This window comes from Dama dama, chromosome 25 (assembly GCF_033118175.1).
Source record: "Dama dama isolate Ldn47 chromosome 25, ASM3311817v1, whole genome shotgun sequence".
Lineage (NCBI taxonomy): Eukaryota > Metazoa > Chordata > Mammalia > Artiodactyla > Cervidae > Dama > Dama dama.
The window spans coordinates 41697646-41713827 of NC_083705.1; the positions used below are offsets into that span (position 1 = coordinate 41697646).

The 16182-nt window shown below is 38.6% G+C and overlaps 1 non-coding gene across 1 annotated transcript; it reads right to left on the reverse strand.

The window, feature by feature from the left end:
* Positions 1-323: 323 nt before the first annotated feature.
* On the reverse strand, positions 324-430 carry LOC133046906 (U6 spliceosomal RNA). The gene has a single exon (XR_009690601.1). It is a non-coding gene; the product is annotated as a U6 spliceosomal RNA (small nuclear RNA).
* Between the last annotated feature and the right edge of the window lie 15752 nt (positions 431-16182).

Here is a 16182-nt window from a genome sequence, read left to right on the forward strand (position 1 = left end):
AAAGAAAAAAAGGCCCCAGAATAGGAGATGAAAGAACAGAGATGCTTATTTCTGTCTCATAGTTTAATAGTAGTAATGGTTTTAAAGTGACTCATCCTGGAAGGGACAATTCTGATCCTCATGGTTACTGGTGTAATCAAGTTTCTTTTAAGATATAACTCTGCCATCAAATAGAACACTGTTATTAAGTCATATGGTTAAAACTAAGTCAGGGACATGCTCCACTTTCTAGCAGAGTGACATCAGACAAGATACTCTGGAGTGTCAGTTGCCTTATTTTTATTTTTTTTTTTATTTTTATTTTTATTTATTTTTTTTTTTTTTAAAATATGGAACGCTTCACGAATTTGCGTGTCATCCTTGCGCAGGGGCCATGCTAATCTTCTCTGTATCGTTCCAATTTTAGTATATGTGCTGCCGAAGCGAGCACAGTTGCCTTATTTTTAAAATGAGAACTAAAATACTCATCTTGGAGAGTTATAAAATATAATGAGATATTTGTTTAAGTACTTGAAACACTGGCTGGCACATGCTGAGCATCTAGTCAGCATGTCCTGTTGAGATTGTATCATAATGGTTCTGTATCATAATGGCAGGGGATCAGCATTGATCTGTAGGTACTCTTCAGCCTGTTGTTATTTTTGAAATGAACTTGAGATCTAGATTTCCACTTGAATAAGATCCTCAGAAGGAACTTTCACTTTCTCACACCTCTACATGACTGTTCCTCACACCATGCCCTGGTGTGGTCCAAGCACATATGCTGTGTCCCATATTGCAGCAGTCCCCAACCTTTTTTGACACCAGGGACCAATTTCATGGAAGACAATTCTTCTATGGACAGGGTGGGATGGTTTCAGGTTGAGTCAAGCACATTGCATTTGTGTACTTTATTATTACATTAGTTCTATCTCAAATCATCAGACATTAGATCTTGGAGTTTGGGAACCCCTGCCATATTGGATTTAGTCAAGTGGAGCCTCCTTGGACCCTCACTTGTTCTCACAGCCTGATTTCTACCACTGTTGCGCCTCCCTTCTTCCCACTCCACCCCGATCCCCGACCCCGCTGCCTCTAGTGGTACTAGAGATGCACAGTGCAAACCATATAATTCTCCACCAAGTATTCATTTGAGATTGTTCGTGAAAGAAAATATATTCCTGCAGAGCCCTAAGAGTTCAGCTTAGTCAGCCCCTGACCATCCCCATAGAGTCCTGCGGTCTGAGATATCACAAAGCAGACCTGAGGACAGCTTTACAATAAGCCTAGATAGGGGCTAACAAACCCAGTTTGGCTCCAAACATACTGTCTTGCCTACTCCCTAAGGCATACCCAACCCTAAGGCAGTAGAATGGATTTCATCTTGATTGCTCTAAAACTGCCATCCTCAGTGAAGATCCCAAAATTTTCCCTGAGGGTTTCCTGGCCTGTATGACCTCACGGTCTCTGGTGGGTGGAGATTACCTTGTGTTTTTGCTGCCTGAGTGTAGTAAGCATATTCAAACCTGTCACCTTCACCCAACACACTCACTAGAACTGCACTGACCAATATGGTATTGGACTACATGTGGCTACTGAAATCTTTAAATGTGGCTAATCTTAATGGAGATGTACTGAAATTTTAAATGCACACCAAGTCTCAAAAGAGAACGCTTAATATGAAAAAAATTAAATATCAGTAAATAATTTTTGTATTGATATCAAAGTATTTTGGAAATATTGAATCAAATAAAATGCACTGTTAAAATTAGTTTCATTTGTTTTTCTTAAATGCAGTTACTAGGAAATTTAAAATTACATATGAGACTCATATTTCCATTGGACAGACTGCAGCAGTTTCTATGGGCTCAAACCATGCGGGAATATAAATTTCAACTCTGTCTAGGTCCCAATAAAGTTGATTTACATGTCCGCATTAGAAAAAGTATAATCAGAAAAGCAGAACCATTAGGAGCTATATTCATTCATTCATTCACATATTTATATTAAGGATTTTATTACAGGGGTTTGACCTTCCACAGTTGTGGGAGTTGATGAGCAGGCACAGTGAGGCTGTTGTCTTGTGTCTGGTCCTAAAGCTGGAAGTCCACAAAGATAAGGGAGATGTGTGGAAAGTGGAGGTGAGCAGGGAGAAGATGGAAGCCATAAGCATCTGTTCTTATTCTTTCACCTCCGTGGCCTGGGTTTCCTGGAGAAACCAGGGCCCTTTTTCATCCTGGAGCTACACATGCACACACACACACTTTGGAAAAGCAGAGAAATCAATGGAAGAAGTAGTTGTTTCAGACTCAGCCCCTGTTTCACAACAATAAGATGAGCCAGAGGATAAGTGATGATTTGTATGACCTGGGAAAATGGTTGCTGTTTTACTTCCATCCTCCAAACCTGAGTTTGTCTGTGGCTCACCACCTGTGGATACATAAAGGGATAGGAAATCATCACAGCCAATCGGATACAATATAAAGCCACTGTGGTGTCTCTTCATGTATGTTTTTTAAATAATGCTTATGATCCATCCTCTGTGCACAGTGTCATCAAGTATATAGGTATATCCTCTCTTGTCTTTCTCTTCTCCTCTTTGTGCAGGTGTTGAACACATTTGCATTTGTCTTCTTGGGGTACCTCTGTTTCTGTTTCTTTGGGGCCCATCTCTCTCTCTGACTTTCGCTTTCTCTTCCTATGTCCTCATCACTTGGTCTCTTGTCTGTCTTCTTCATTCTCTTCCTATTTTATGACCAAGAGACTAAATTTCTTTTAGCAATTTTTAAGTCCATTTAGTGAAGATATTTTTATGATCTCTATTCCTAATGTTTGAATAGACCACAAGGCAATTTGGACTTCCTTCTAGAAAAAATAAACAAACTTTAAAAGAAAAGTTGAATTGGCCCAGATTAATGTTTTCTATAGGTAAATAGCCTGGAGAAACAGTCTAATCAATATTAAAAGTAATTGATTCCAAGCTTTAATGGATGTCTTCAAGCAGCTCTGACAGTGGCCTTAAATCACCTCTGCCACCATGCAGTGTTTGACAGTACTCCAGCTGGTTGTTAAAGAATATCTATCACTTCATTTCACTGTTTTTCATTTTCTAGGTTAAAGATTGCCTCATGCGTGTCAGAGCAGATAGCCACCTCTAAAATTAAGGGATCTCTTGAAAGTTTTCTTTTCCAGTGTTTTCTAGAGATCTTTTAAAACCATCTCTATTTCTATGACTAAACAAATTATTAAACATAATATTTCTCATGTGGATTTTCTTATTCTTTGTCACACTCCCCTGTGGACTAGATTAATAAGACATTTTTCTTCTGTAGTCTAAAGACATGGAATTTGGGTTTGGAAGGAGGGTAATTTGGAAAACTAACACCTCCAGTGATGCTGGAGGAGTTAAGTATTAGGGAAGATTTGGACTTGTTGGAGGACAGCAGGGAACAGTGGGATACTTGAGTGGAGAAAAAGAAATGTTAGGAGACAGGCAAGATGGGAGAGTCCAAACACATTTTCTCTGCTTCTTAGCTTAACTGGGACAGACCTGCTGCTGCTGCATATCTTCAAAAAAAATCTCACATCTGAGTTTGCCATGAGTTAGAGATATCTTGCTATCTATGTGGGTTCAGGCTGTCTCTGGGCAGGAAGGGGTAATGTTCAGGATGGAGAACCATTCATGAGAGCGAACCCTTTCTCTCATGGGCACATAAACTCACCCACACTGCACAGCCATACCTACTCACAGTTGGAAAAGGTTGAATAATAACAATAACATTGATATCTGACATTGTTATAGAATTTTAGATTTTACAGAGTGTTTTCACATACATGGTCTCAGAATGAAGAAAGTAAGAGTCAGTGGTGACAATCAGGAAGAGCTGTGGAGAGAGTGAATAGGAAAGAATAGAGACTATATAGAGATTTTATGGGGGAAAAAGTGCCTGTGGGTGGGGACTAGTGAAAAAAGTAAACATTGTAGGGAATGGCAGTTAAATGAAAAAACCTGGAACCTTATCATTCGTCTATTCAAGCAATGACTATTGTTTTCTGTAAGTGCTTTTCGGCATCTTGAAAGGAGATGCAGCAGATTGGAGAGTGCCAATATGTCACAGTCTAGACTCCAAAGTTAGTTAAGCACATTTGGAAGAAATTAGTGCCAAGATGTCAGCAATGGACAGCTCTGCAGGCTGCTTTTACTTAGTAGTCCGTGTGAGCTGTGGCCTAAAAAAAACCAAGCCTTGAAGAATTTGGAACCCTGAAGGCCCACATGTATTTCATTCAGCTCTTTGGCTCTGGGGAAGCACAGCTGAGCATCCCTCGTGCCGTCACCTCATTCAGCACTCAGGATCTGCTGGCTGACTGAGTCCAACCTGACCTCACTGACATAGCCAGGACTGTGTCATAGGACTCAGGACAGACTGACTTGTCAAGTCTGAGAAAACAGTTCCATGGGTCTCGCTACCCCATCCCAGAAAGCTGATACTAAGAGGGAGAAAGACAAACCACCTGTGCTCTTGAAGGACTGATCCCATTTAGTTCCTTAGACATTGCTCTCGTGTTGTTTAAATGCCTTTTTTTCCACTTAGTTTTTGGTGGCTACATCCAAACTAAGATGATTTTGACCTTAGCCGCAAAGTTGCTTTTTCTTCTCTTTCTCTTCTCATTGCTGTTCTCTCCAGTATCTCTTTTCAGGCTTCCTTGCTAAGCAGAATTGGAGTGTTCAGAACAGTAGGCTTTGTGAGACTCTTCAGATTTGCTGTGATCTTCTCTATAGTGTGGCTCTCCCTGATGCAAGAAAAAAGAAAATAAAACCCACATGCTTTCAGACCTGACTGCCGCTTAATAGAGGCGTCATAACTGGGCTTGTATTTCCTCATTTCAATGGGAGGTGATCTTGTTGGGCTGTTTCCAAGTCTGCTTGAGTTTCGATAATGTGTGATGGAAACAACTTTAACGCCTTCTGTAAGAACCCACAGATTTGTTTCTTGTCACAAGCACATGTTTCTTGCCTCTAAATTACTAGCAGATTGGTCCAAAGTTTTGGAAGCTTTCAAAACATGAAGATGAAGTTTTATTCAAACATGGAGAATTTGGGGGTATCTCTTACAATAGGTCACTAAATGGTATCAGTGCACAGCTTGTCCCTGGCTCAATGGTAGAGTCCACCAGAGATGTGGGAGACCTGGGTTTGATCCCTGGGTTGGGAATATCCCCTGGAAGAGGGCTTGGCAACTCACTCTGGTACACTTGCCTGGAGAATCTCCATGGACTGAGCAGCCTGGCGGGCTACAGTCCATAAGGTCGCAAAGAGTCAGAGACGACTGATGGACTAAGCCCAGCACAGCTTGTCAATACAAATAAGGGGACAAAGTTGAGAGGGTGTGGAAAATGTAGCATGTGCAAAAGCTGTGATGCAGAGATGAGCTGGAAAATGATGGCTTCTCTGTCCTGCCTGGAAAGTATCTGGGGCCAGGGTATGTGCTGACAAATTGGGAGGCACCTATAGACTGTCCTTGCAAGAATGTGCAAAAGTTAGGTCATGTGAAGCCTGGGAATCTGAAGACCCTGTCCAGAGACAGATTGCCTTCCTTGCTAGGTCCAGAAGGCTGATAGGGCCAAGAGGATGAAGATACTATCAGAATTATATTCTTTTTCAGTTAAGGACTCCAAGAAAGGAGCTCTCAGTGGAAGCTGATCTTATACAGTAAGTCTCCTACATATGAACAAATTCTGTTCCAAGAGAGCATTCGTAAGTTCAATTTGTCTGTAAGTCCAACAATGTTAGCCTCGGTACCCAACTAACACAATCAAGGGGCTCAGACAGCAAAAAATTTGCCTTTATTTCAGGATACCCATGTTCAGTCCCTGGGTTGGGAAGATTTCCTGGAGTAGGAAATGGCTACCCACTCCAGAATTCTGTCCTAGAAAATTCCATGAATAGAGGAACCTGGCGGGCTACAGTCCATAAAGTCACAAACAGTCAGACATGACTGAGGAATTAGCACTGTGCTGTAATGGGTTTATAATACTTCTCACACAAGTAATACATAAAATGATAAAATAATAAAGAAAACATTTTTAATCTTACAGTACAGTACCTTGGAAAGTATAGGTACCGGCTACATTACGTTGCCTTTAAGCTTGCTTTTGGCCATCCTGGGCTTGAAAGAAAAATACTGGGCTACTGTACTCTATACAGTGCTGTGCTTAGCCGCCCAGCCGTGTCCAATTCTTTGTGACCCCATGGATTGTAGCCCACCAGGCTCCTCTGTCCATGGGAATTCCCCAGGCAAGAACACTAGAGTGGGTTGCCATGCCCTCCTCCAAGAGATCTTCCCATCCCAGGCATTGAACCCAGGTCTCCCACATTGCAGGCAGATTCTTTACCATCTGAGCCACAAGAGAAACCCATGAATACTGGAGTAGGTGGCTTATCTCTTCTCCAGGGGAGCTTCCTGACCCAGGAATTGAACAGGGGTCTCCTGCATTGCAGGTGAATTTTTTACCAGCTGAGCTACAGGGAAGCCCCACTCTACAGAGTACTGGACAGGAAAGTACACAAAATTACAAGCACTTATAGTGGAAGCACATGTGACAACGTACACCAGACACACGAACTAACTTATGTGATTGAACACGTGCATGCATGTTCACATCTTTGAAAGTTGGCAACTTGAAGGTCCATATGTAGAGGACTTACTGTATACTAAATTGCTTAGAACAGACATCAGGGAGATTTACACTGCATTTCACTATAGTAAGATGTCATGAGTTCCTTTGATGCGACACATTATGTTATGTCTTCATAAATGCTGGATTAGGTCAATGTCTACTGGCTAAACTCCTTTCATTGAAAACTACAAGGAGAGTAAAAATATGCATAATATTATTTTTCTGCCTTCTCTTTATCTTCATTATACCAAGGAACAATATATGATTTTAACCTAGTAAGACTGCTTGGGGACTAACCATTATTTCAAGGACAAACCAAAGATTTGGTTTATATGTTCAGTCTTATATTATGCAATTTAGCGAGGAGATACAAAAGTATATTGAGTAGGCATATTCTTGAATTATTTTACCATGTTATCCATAATCGTATTTTGTAATTATTTGTTTTTCTTGTAACCATGCTCATTACAGAGCTCTTGAAAAGTACAGAACGTAATATAAAATATTACCAATAGTTTCACCAGCAGAGGCCATCACTATTAACATTTGAAAACACTTTTCTGTGGTTGTTTTCTTTGGCTCTGTAAATCATATTATTAGCAAGATTTTTTAAAATTTAAAAACCAGGCATGATTCTTATTTCCTCTTATTAAAGAGGGCTGTAATAATCCAGCACTGGTTCTCAGCAATGTTTTCAATAGACTGAACTTGTGTCTGTTGTCTCTAATATTTTCAGCTTTGCCCACTTGTCCACTCCAAGTGTCTCACTTGGGATTGCCTCGGACCAACCACCCCATTTCATCTCATCAGTTACTGCACCTCTCTGTCTTCTCTTGTAGCTATTCATTCATCCCCATCCTGTACTCCCGTGCCAAATTCAGTAACATGTACATATTCAAACAGGGATTTCTCAAATACCCAGAACCCACTGATGACAAAACTTGTGTGTGTGATCTACCGATGACTGAGGTGGAATGAAAGGTCCCCATATCCCAACCATGTTGAACTTAGAGTCCTTAGTTCAAACTACATAAGGGCAGATTAGAAAATGTTCACATATTGGTGCTTCAGAGAGGTTCCCATCACCCCCCACCCATCCCCTGCCTTTCTCTTTCTGCTTTAGCCTTAAATGTTTATGAAGACATTTTACTCCTATCTGAGAATCTACCTATTTTCTCTTGTTTCTCTTCCAAAAAAAATATTATCTTATCTTCTAGCTGGGTCTCTATATGCCCTATTCCAGTGAAGGAATTTAGCTGGGATCATGCATCAAGTGAGACTATTCCATAAGAACAAAGGTTAATGAACAAACTTGGAGTCAGCCTTGATTCCTCTCTTTATCTCATCTGCTAACCTCACATGCACCCTTTCACACACACAAGCACACACACATGCACACCCATACCTGTACTAATTCACACACGCACACCCCTGATCCACCACCAAGTCCAATCAGTTAAGATTTCAAAACATCTCTATAATTCGGCACAGTTTTCTGTACTTACTATCACTGTCCTTGTCCAAGCTCCTGACGGGAAAAATTGTGAAATACTTAGAAATGAACAAAAGCAAAAAGCAAAAAAAAAAAAAAAAAAAACCAGATGTCTTTTGAGAGTAATTTAGTTTTTCTGGTTATCTATGTCATTTATAGTCTTTGAGCTATTTTCCAAGCTTTTTAAATTGCAGAAAACTGATCATAATATAAAGGATCTTATTCACATAAATGCAATTGATTATTGCCCGGTGGTTATGGGCCAGTTTTGCATCTGCATTATTTGAAATTCATTTCTGCACTTCGGAGTGCTTATACATGTGTCTTTTTTTTTTTTTTTTTTGGAATTCAAGACTTACTTTTAATATGCTGTATACATGAAATAGGAATTTGGGGACAGATGACTGAGCAAATAGGGCTCTATCAAGTTCTAGAAAAAAGTCAACGGACAAGATGGTGTGTCTCATGATGACCAGTGAGTCAGGTGGAGGTGTAGGAGCCTGTAAGGATATAGTGCCCAGATACTGTTATGACAGTCTGGAAGACCACTCTATCCCTTTTTAAAGATTTTTTCAAAAACATTAGGATCATTTTTAAAGTCTTTGTTGAATTTGTTACAATATTGCATCTGTTGTTTGGTTGCATTCTTTTTTTTTTTGGTGGTGAGGTATATGGGCTCTTAGCTCTCTGACCACACCTCCTGTGTTAGAAGGCAAAGTTTTAACCACTTGACCACCAAGGAAGTCCCTAGACTGCCAGGGAAGCCCCCATTTTTATCCACTTGTCAGTCAGATATCATAGTTTCCAGACTCTTGAGAATTAGGTAGAAATTTAATAATTACTTATTTCTAATCTCATCAATATAGTGACTTTGTGGGTTTTTAGGATATCATATGTATCTAATTAATTCTGGACTGGTATAGAATGAGTAAGCACCTTGTATGTCAATATAGTTACTAGAAAGACAGATAAAGATGATGACTTGATACACTGATGACAGTAGAACTAACATGGGGAAAATAAATGTTTTGAGAGTAGTTTAGATAGTGAGAGAACCTCTCTTTCTCTCATTCAAGTTTTTCTTCATCCTGTTCTCCATCTCAGTTTCCTTTCATCTTTTAATCAGTTCATTTTTCTCTGTGATCTCCTGTTTTTTCCGGGTACTTTTTCTTTCCATTGACATTTGTCTACTCTCTACCTTCTTGAGAGAAGGAGTATGGAAGGATGTCAGAGCACCAAATACATTGCACTTACTGACTCTGCTGAGACTTTTGAGAAGAACAAATACATGGAGCATAGACTGATGATGTGGTGATACTGATGTTTCAATGATAACAGTGATGAGATCATTAAAGCATTAAAGCCTCTAGACCATGAAAATTGGGCATTGACTATGAAATTAAGATTAGATAACAGAAGAAAGGTAATGTCTTCACTTAGATTCTTTAGAAAGTAGAACTTCAACCAAAGGCTTAAGACCTAATGTTTTATTAAGGAGTGAGATTCAAGGAGATGAAGAAAAGGCTGGGTCACCAGGGAAGGAGGAAGAGCAGAGCAAAGGTTCCTTATGAAGTTGACCACTGCTACAGGTGATTAGTTGTTGGAACTCCCATATTTGCTTAAGGGCACATTTTAAATGCATCTCAAGATTATCTCAAGGGATTAAAAATGGAAAGCAAATCCATCAATTTACATTCCCCAGTAGTCATAGGTTTATCCCATGGGATAATAACTTTTCAGCATTTTAAGACTGCATATATTGGAACATCAAGAGCTTTTGTAAGGTGTTTACTACTGTGTTATTAACATGCCCTTAGGCAGAAGGTCAATGATCTGAGGTGAGGTATCATCAGATTGTACTGGCATCATGCCAGGTGGCCAGAATGAGACAGGTGAGGCCAAGAGAAACTGCTGCTGCTGCTGCTAAGTCACTTCTAAGTGCAACTCTGTGCATGTCCGACTCTGTGCGACCCCATAGACAGCAGCCCACCAGGCTCTGCTGTCCCTGGGATTTTCCAGGCAAGAACACTGGAGTGGGTTGCCATTGCCTTCTCCCATGCATGAACGTGAAAAGTGAAAGTGAAGTCGCTCAGTCGTGTCTGACTCTTCACGACCTCATGGACTGCAGCCCACCAGGCTCCTCTGCCCATGGGATTTTCCAGGCAAAAGTACTGGAGTGGGTTGCCATTGCTTTCTCTGAAGAGAACCTGAAGTGGTATTAAATAGCTGTTTAAAACATAGGGAAAGCAACAACATTTTTTTAAAAAGGAAGAGAGAAGATTGAATGAGACAGAGAACAAGTAAGAAATGCAACCTCACACAATGCAGTTCATTTCTTGCAACCTCAGACTCTTCAGCTGTGAAAAGATGGAGTTAATGTTTGTTGAACAGTGGAATCATCTGGTGATCTTTAAAAGCACTAATGCCATGGTGAATGGTATTGTTTCCTTAATTTCTCTTTCTGTTTTTTCATTGTTAGTATATAGGAATGCAAGGGATTTCTGTGTGTTAATTTTATATCCTGCAACTTTACTAAGTAAGGTGAAAAGACAGCCCTCAGATTGGGAGAAAATAATAGCAAATGAAGAAACAGACAAAGGATTAATCTCAAAAATATACAAGCAACTCCTGCAGCTCAATTCCAGAAAAATAAATGACCCAATCAAAAAATGGGCTAAAGAACTAAACAGACATTTCTCCAAAGAAGACATACAGATGGCTAACAAACACATGAAAAGATGCTCAACATCACTCATTATTAGAGAAATGCAAATCAAAACCACAATGAGGTACCATTACACGCCAGTCAGGATGGCTGCTATCCAAAAGTCTACAAGCAATAAATGCTGGAGAGGGTGTGGAGAAAAGGGAACCCTCTTACACTGTTGGTGGGAATGCAAACTAGTACAGCCGCTATGGAAAACAGTGTGGAGATTTCTTAAAAAACTGGAAATAGAACTGCCATATGACCCAGCAATCCCACTTCTGGGCATACACACTGAGGAAACCAGATCTGAAAGAGACACGTGCACCCCAATGTTCATCGCAGCACTGTTTATAATAGCCAGGACATGGAAGCAACCTAGATGCCCATCAGCAGATGAATGGATAAGGAAGCTGTGGTACATATACACCATGGAATATTACTCAGCCATGAAAAAGAATTCATTTGAACCAGTCCTAATGAGATGGATGAAGCTGGAGCCCATTATACAGAGTGAAGTAAGCCAGAAAGATAAAGAACATTACAGCATACTAACACATATATATGGAATTTAGAAAGGTGATAACGATAACCCTGTATGCAAAACAGAAAAAGAGACACAGAAATACAGAACAGACTTTTGAACTTTGTGGGAGAATGTGAGGGTGGGATATTTCAAAAGAACAGCATGTATACTATCTATGGTGAAACAGATCACCAGCCCAGGTGGGATGCATGAGACAAGTGCTCCGGCCTGGTGCACTGGGAAGACCCAGAGGAATCGGGTGGAGAGGGAGGTGGGAGGGGGGATCGGGATTGGGAATACATGTAAATCCATGGCTGATTCATATCAATGTATGACAAAACCCACTGGAAAAAAAAAATAAATAAAAATAAAAAAAATTAAAAAAAAAAAAAAGCACTAATGCCTAGGTCCCACCCCGAGATGTTCTGATTTAATTTGTCTTTGATGCAGCTTGAGCATTGGGGGTTTTAATATAACTGTCTAGGTGATCCCCTTTCACTTTTCACTTTCCTGCATTGGAGAAGGAAATGGCAACCCACTCCAGTGTTCTTGCCTGGAAAATCCCAGGGACGGCAGAGCCTGGTGGGCTGCCGTCTATGGGGTCGCACAGAATCAGACATGACTGAAGTGACTTAGCAGCAGCAGCAGCAGCTAGGTGATTCCCGGATGTAGACAATATTGAAAATCTTTATCTAGAAATTCTATTTTATTATTCTCTCTGCTACTATTTTATTACTCTTTTATTCTTAAAACTTCTAAGGAAAAGTATGCTCCAATCATCTTCTGCCAAATAAGTTTTATAAGAAACTTCAAACTCTGTGAACTTCTGCTTACGTTTCTCCAGTTGAGAACTGTATCTCAGGTAAGCAAATGATTGTAGGTTCCTCAATTTGGGACAAATTATAAATGAAATTAATTATTTCAATTGACTTTTGATTAACATGTTTTTGTTTTTCCAAAATAACTCTGTTGCAATTTCTATTGGCTTCATAGTAGAGTTCTTCAGAATGTCTGCCTGGTGATCTTTCTTTATTGCCAAATTCTTTTGGAGAAATTACTAACTGGAAACTCTTTTTTTTTTTCCCATTTTGCAATAATTGGACAGTTTTTCAATTATTCTTCTCTAAAAGGATGAACTACTAAGTAAATAAAATTTTTAAATAAAATGTATATAAGATGAGAGAGATAAAAATGCTCACATATCCACTACCCCTTTTTGAAAAAAAGTTATATTAAATCAAAATTTATGCTTCGGCATCCTATCTTATTCCATTACTACCACTGAACAGTAGCCACCATTGTAAATGTGTGTGCGTGTGCTTGAGAGAGAACCAGAGAGAGAAAATAGAAAGGCAGGGAGAGAGAGAAAGAGAGAGGGGGAAAAAGGATGACTGCAAGAACAAAAAAGAAGCATTTAGGACCATCACTGAAACGAATGTACATTATTTTCCCCACATTTTAGACGGAACTTAATTACATGTCATTCCTACAATGCATAAAGACTGAAAAATATAGTACTTTTATGTGCCCAGAATGAAAATAAAGTTCTTTGGGAAACACATGACATACTCTCTCTTGTACCTGTCCATGGAATTCTCCAGGCAAGAATACTGGAGTGGGTTGCCATTCCCTTCTCCAGGGGATCTTCCTAATTCAGGGGTTGAACCCAGGTCTGCTACATTGCAGGCAGATTCTTTATCATCTGAGCCATCATTGATTAACATTAATCGATATTAATGTTTTGATTAACATTGAAATTGTTTTCCTTTATTACAATTGAGTTGCTCTTTTTTGTCTCTCAATGTTCATGTGCATGGATTTCTCTTATACAGTATCTTTTGCACTTTTTAAAAACAGTGTAAAAAGTGTGTTTTATATTATCTCCGAATATAAGCATATACTCACATAAATACTTAAAACTGGGAGAAAATTTTCACCAATAAATACTTATTCAGTCTTTAAAGACACCAGCTTAGAGTTTTCAATTTCTATTGTTTCCAAACTATGTAAACTTTAATATTAATTCTCGAGTAGAAAGACCTAAAAGTTAATGCTGAGATGTTACATATTTTTGTTTAGTGTCAACAAACTTTTCAACCCTAATTTTTCCATGAAAAACAACTCACTTATTTCAGAAAGTTGGATTTTTTCTATATTTTCCTTTATACCACGATCATCTGATCTCTTCCCTGAGTCCAGGTGAGGCCATGGATGAACCAATCTAAATAGAGGAATTTACTCAAGTCTGATGGGGAAGCACTGATTTCATGATCACAACCTATTTTATTATTAGGTTTTTTCTTCTAGTTTTGTCAGTGAGTAGGATAAATACCATATTGCTTTAACCTGGATTTCTTGTAGAAGTTATAAGGGGAAAGTTTTTACTTTATAAATGTTCATGGACCTCTGTATAGATGTATGGATATATCTATATATATGTGTATTTGTTTAGTTATAAATTTCCTATAAAATTCTTTGCCTCTCTCCTTATATATCTGCTTATATTTTTATATTTTAAGAGCTCTTTATATATATATGTGTATGTATAGATACATATATAAATATATGTATGTGTATGTATATTTCTTAATTTTATAATAACCACAATGACAGTATCTATAATTGAAGAGTACTAATAAGAAAGTCATTTTGAAGTCAGTTGAAAGAAAAAGTAAAACTAGGTGTTGAGATAATTTAGTAAGTTTTTGCATTAATCTACAAGAAAAGATTGTGAAATGTAAAAGAGAAAAGAGGAGATAGTAGAAGCTTCAACTGAGCGTTTCCAAAAATTTAAGTTGGGCAGTTAATTTATTGCCCATAAGAGGTGGTGCTGGCAATGTTGACTATAAATTATTGTCTATTGCCTTGGAGGAAGGTACTGCCAAGTAGAAAAATGGGAGTTGGTACAAAGAACAGTTTTTTTGGAGGGAATTGTCGACTTGGGAGATTTAAAAAGTATTAAGAAGCAGAAAAAATTCCCATAACCCTAGAGGGTATCTGATACCAAGATTTTAAAGCATATTTTTTTAGGCTACTCAAGATCTTGAGATATTATTTTAAGAGTTGAGATAGTATTTTAAGTACAGTTTTTAAAATGTGAATAAACTTTTAAATTAATAGTTATTAAAGCATGTGCAGAATAGTCTTACACATGCCATTTCTTTACTTTTGGATGATGTCATTCATCTCAATTTGCTATTATTGTTTTTTTAATCAGTGTAATCTGAAATATTTTTGTATATAATCTTTAAATTTCTGATTATTACCTAAAATACAGTCTCAAAATGTTATTGGAACAATTATGTTTGATTTAAGCCAACTGTCATGTGGCTTCTATTTCTGAGAAGAATTATGTCAATATGTACATTCTCAAGCAATGTGTCAGAATTCATGCTTATCGTAACTTCTACATTGAATACTCCCATAAAAACAGACAGAAGCAAGAGGATAAAACTTTGCTAATAGGGTGAAAAATGAAATACCAGCTTCACATTGTTGCCTTTTTTTAAAAACTTATTTTAGTATCTATTCAAATAGTCTAGACTTTTAACATGGTGTATATGTGTATGTGTGTTTGTGTGCACACATGGGTTTGTGTACAAACTTTATTTATTTTGACTACTGAGACTCTATTTTTTAATCAATTGTGTTTTACATGTATCAATTCTTTCTACTTTTACTTTATTAATATTTTTGCAAATCCATTTCCCCAAGTTTGTTGTTAAAAAGGGTCATGTTTCAATATGCTGATTTTATGGAATTCTTTGTTATAGTTAAAATAATCATCAAAGAAGTGAAATAATAGGAGACTCAGGGGATCCTTGGGTCAGCAAGGGAGCACTGGGCATTTCAAGTTATGCTATAGAGAATGAGAACATTTTAAAAAAAATGGAAGGACGCCAAAGATAAATACTGTCCATGGGTTAGCTAGAATCTAATAAGCACTTAATAAATATTTGTTGTCTGCCTGATTCTAAATCCTACCCGGGATATGCCTTATATCTACCTCTTCTCCAGTCAAGGTGTAGCAATGAATTTCTGTTCTTCAATGACAGCAAACATTCCTGTAATTCATGTGTGTTAGTCACTCAGTCTGTCTGACTCTTTGGGACCTCATGGACTGTAGCCCGCCAGGCTCCTCTGTCCATGGAATTCTCCAGGCAAGACTATTGGAGTGGGTAGTCATTCCCTTCTCCAGGGATTCATTGTTGTTGTAGATCAGGTAACCCAGTCATGTCCGACTCCTTGCAACCCCATGGACTGCAGCATGCCATGCCTCCCTTTCCCTCACCATCTCCCAAAGTTTTCCCAAGTTCATGTCCATTGCATCGGTGATGCCATCCAGCCATTTTATCCTCTGACACATTCTTCTTCTTCTGCCCTTAACCTTTGCCATCCATCATCAGGGACTTTTCCAGTGAGTCGACTGTTCACATCAGATGACCAAAATACTGGTTTCAACTTCAGCATCAGTCTTTGCAATGAGTATTTAGAGTTGCTTTCCCTTAAGATTGATTGGTTTGATCTCCTTGCTGTCCAAAGGACTCTCAGTCTTCTCCAGCACCACAGTTTGAAGGCATCAATTCTTTGGCACTCTGCCTTCTTTACAGTCTAGCTCTCACAATCTTATGTAACCACTGGGAAGACCATAGCCTTCTTTGACTATATGGACCTTTGCTGGCAGAGTAATGTCTCTGCTTTTCAACACACTATCTACATTTGTCATAGCTTTCCTGCCAAGAAGCAATCATATTCTAATTTCATGGCTGCAGTCACCATCCACAGTGATTTTAGAGCCCAAGA